This window comes from Musca domestica, unplaced genomic scaffold (assembly GCF_030504385.1).
Source record: "Musca domestica strain aabys unplaced genomic scaffold, Musca_domestica.polishedcontigs.V.1.1 57, whole genome shotgun sequence".
Classification (NCBI taxonomy): Eukaryota; Metazoa; Arthropoda; class Insecta; order Diptera; family Muscidae; genus Musca; species Musca domestica.
Window position 1 is genome coordinate 467,990 of NW_026712358.1, and position 4,176 is coordinate 472,165.

At 35.4% G+C, this 4,176-nt stretch overlaps 1 long non-coding RNA gene across 3 annotated transcripts; it reads left to right on the forward strand.

Annotated features, from left to right (window-relative positions):
- The first annotated feature begins 324 nt into the window (after window positions 1-324).
- On the forward strand, window positions 325-1,039 carry LOC131805507 (uncharacterized). 3 transcript variants are annotated; one of them, XR_009343695.1, is made up of 2 exons: window positions 325-355; window positions 489-1,039. It is a non-coding gene; the product is annotated as an uncharacterized LOC131805507 (long non-coding RNA). The 3 variants fall into 3 exon arrangements; XR_009343697.1 differs by having other exon boundaries at window positions 330-349; XR_009343696.1 differs by having other exon boundaries at window positions 337-428.
- The last annotated feature ends 3,137 nt before the right edge of the window (window positions 1,040-4,176 follow it).

A 4,176-nucleotide genomic window follows, 5' to 3' on the forward strand; every position in this document is an offset into this window, starting at 1 on the left:
GCTAAGTCATGAATTTTATACCTGTCACCCCTATTGTTGAATTCGTCGAGATCTTTAACACTTCTCCCATGGTCTCTACTCCACAGCAAATATCGAAGTCGATATTTCAGTCTGCCATGCCAACAATAGCTCCCTTTTGAAAAATAAACATGTTGTTTCTGAACAAGACAAATTAATAGACTCTTGTCATTTCGCCACAAAGTTATCAATTGAGAGACACGAGAGAAGAGACACACCCTCTCTAACGCGGAGTACTTACAATAGTGCTGCGTCATTGGGCATTTTATAAATGCATAAAAATGTGGGACACAACCCCAATGTTTTGCACTATTCAGACCAAAGTGGAAAAGTAAAGGTTTTTACAATATCAATTAGTTATTTTTCCATTAATTAATTTTTAGAAAATTACAAAAATTTCTGTAGTTTTGGTAAAAATTGACATTTAAAAAAGTATTTTTTCATTCTCTCTCTCTCTTCCCCCCCTAAAGGATGTTTTGATTTCACGATTAAAGTTGGCTAGTATTCTTTGCCTGGATTGCATGATAAACATATTCCTCCCGTATAAACAAATAATAAATGAGGAATTTCCCAAACAAATGGCTTTAAATAATTTCAATATTTTGTGGGAATACGAACCAATTGGAATATTTGTGGACTAGGAGTTAAATGTTCCTTTGCAAGTTTGTAATTATATAAAAGCTATTGCTTCATTTGGCATTTGACATTTTGGGTGGTCCAATATTTCTCACAGCTCAGCAGGTGACTTATGCAGAAATGGTAACTGGACGTAAATCCATCAATCGGGCGCCTATTATTCGTGGCTGCAGACAATGGATTGACGCAACAACAAACAACACATCATCAACACTGGACTCATCAGCCACCACATCACAATACTCCTACCAGCTATCATGAGATATCGACACACCACCCAGCCAGTGTAACAAAAGAAATAGTCAATTGGGCCTGTAACCCGTCGCCGATTAATCCATGCCCAATTCCAAGGAACCACTAGAGACAATAAACAAAATAAAAATCAGTGGACGACGTGTGCAATTAGTAAGGCTGGTTTCTGCTGTGTGCATGTTAGACCATGCAAGTTCAGTTGAGTTATGTATCTTAAGGAACATGGTTATTAATGCTTCTGGCTGGAGCTAATGATGTTGTTGGTTCTGGTGTCGGCTATGCCGCTGTTATTGCCAATGTTGATGGTGATGGACAACACCGCCACCAAACAGCATGTTGGGCATTGTTTGGTGGCGTTGTCGTTTCTCCAAAATTACAAGTGGATTGATTCTAACTGGGAGAGGTTGTTATAAGCCGATACAGCATCAGTTAGATCAGTCGACGTTGTCGTAAGTGACGCCATGGCCAGTTTACTGCTTGTCTTGAAATCATTAATCAAAAGACGTATTGTTGTCGAAAAGATACTTTCTTTTTCAATTCATGCTATCGTCCATAAAGACTTCGATTTGGGAGTGAGGAGATGGCCGGTTTGTGGTTAATATATAACATATAATTTCACACGCTAAAAAAATTGTGAAAAAAATCCCAAATGCTCTTAAACATCTTCAAAAAATTTTTCACACAACAAGTGATCTATGGCGGTTTACAGCCAGGAAACCTTCACAAATCGGATCAGATATATAGTCGTACAAGTTAGTTCGCACAATTTTTTTAGTTTTCTATTCAGTCACTCGAGGAGTAAGCTATTAATAATGCATGAACATGCCTTCTTAAGTTTAGTTTTAATAATAACCTAGTCGTAGCAAATGTTCGTTGTGCACCCTCGCAAGGTTTTTCTTCATGGTCCTGTATATACCCTGCCTGAGTGACATGGTTTTATCGGTTTTGCGACAGATGTATACCCTCAGCTAATGTTCGTTAATATATATATTGACTTGCGTTATGAAACTGTTGACCCCTTATGGGGAAAGTTGCGAATGAGTGGGCTAACATACTCCGTTTCGTATTTGAGCTAAGACTGATATAAATATTACAACATGCTAGATTTGACCTACATCGACAATTTCCTTTACTTTATGTCAGATATGCAATATTTTTTGGGGAGGTACTTTATGGAGTGGACCGATATTGGATTTGCAAAGTTTGCACAAAATCGTATGATCCTTTTTTGTTCTGTAAGGTATAGATTTTGAGCACCAGCTAGACAGACACCCTAGAACGACTCCAAATGTTCTAAAGCGGGTTTGGTCCCAAGGGATCTAGGATATAAAACCGTTATTTCGATGAGGTACTACTTGAACGTATCAAATAATACGTGTAAAAACTTCTTTATAATACTAACTTCCCACCAAACTGAAATTTGAATTGGCAAAACTCTCACAATTTTTCTTAAAATTTAAAATGAAGGTAAATATTGTCTACTTGTTGAAACAAAGTTTAAAAATTTCACCTCTCGCAAACTTTCAAAGTGTGATTAATTCTATATCTCATATCAAACATAAAAATATATTTGGAATAAGATTCAATAACACAATTTATGAATGAAATATCCTTTACACCAAAAAAAGGGATCTAAAATATTTTTCCTTACATCCAAATAATGAATACTGTTCCAAATCTCGTGATCTCTCACAATTTTTCTTAAAATTTAAAATGAAGGTAAATATTGTCTACTTGTTGAAACAAAGTTTAAAAATTTCACCTCTCGCAAACTTTCAAAGTGTGATTAATTCTATATCTCATATCAAACATAAAAATATATTTGGAATAAGATTCAATAACACAATTTATGAATGAAATATCCTTTACACCAAAAAAAGGGATCTAAAATATTTTTCCTTACATCCAAATAATGAATACTGTTCCAAATCTCGTGAGCAGTATCCAATTTTGAGGCCAAAATTATTTTCTTAACCCAAAAACAAATATCGTTGATGGGCTCGCAATGTTTTTTGATGGGATTATAAAAGAATATTTCCAATACGCTTTTATCTTCAAGAATCGACTAGTTTTTCCATGTCAAGCACTTTTTACTTTATAAATTGGAAACGTTTTAGAAATTTGTTCGTACTCGGAAACACACATATCATTTTACGTCGATATTAGGTATTTCCGATACCTCTTCTAGTAAAAATTACTCAGTAAAGTTTAGTGAAAGACTTTTCTCTTTCGCGTCCAAATATTGCAATAAGTTATCCAACAACATTCAGTACAATCTAGCAAGAAAACAGCTGTTTCGAACCATGAATATGTTACTCTTTTGAATTGTTGAGAAAATGGCATCAGAATTGCAATTTTTGTAGTAAAAAAAAATATATTTTATAGTATAATACAGTGTTGAATGCTTATTATCTGAAAATAATTAAAATATATTTTACAGAGTATTGAATTTTGCTCTCGTTACTCCCTCTCATTTGCCCGAGTTTTCAGTTAGCGAACTACATTTTGTAAAAAATATTAGAAAATATTGGGATATCGTGCTACAATGTTACAGTGTTACCGTATTCCGTATAAAATATGTGACGTGAACTCTTAAATATCACGCCCGCTTCCGTTAAAATTCCATTTTATTTATTGGGAAGTGAAACGTTCCGTTTCCGTAAAACCAAATTCGTGTTGCTCTGTCGCAACGTGTGATGTGGTTTCTTAATATATCTGCTACACATCATTCCCAATGAAGATCATCGCCATCCTCATCACAACTAGAATCGAGCGGAAAATTCGCCGCCACCACACCATAACACCAATGGGAAGCATTTAACGTCACATTTTGTTGACGTTCTTCTTTTGATGTGGTCTCGTAAACTGTAGCAGTTTTTGTTTCATACCGAAATAGCCGTTTAAAGAGCACAATGTTTTTAATGGCCTTTGTCTAAACAACACTCACAACTTTTGCTGCCTGACGTTCGTCGGCCACCCTTTGGAGTCCTCCGCCTGGGGTAGAGTTACCGTTCGACAGAATTTGTGCGCCACACAGTCTAAGAAATCGGTCTCGTCGAACTTTACAACTCATATGTTTGTTTTATAAAAAATAACGACACTTTTATGAACTCTCACATCGCCGAGAAATCAGACGATCTGTCGGCATTTTCGTTGTTTATGTTTTTATGGAGATGGTGAAATCCTGTTAAACGCTTCAAATGCTTATTTGGCTATGTGTAACTGTATGTATGGGACTTGTGTATTTTATTGGTAATAAAAGTCAATAAT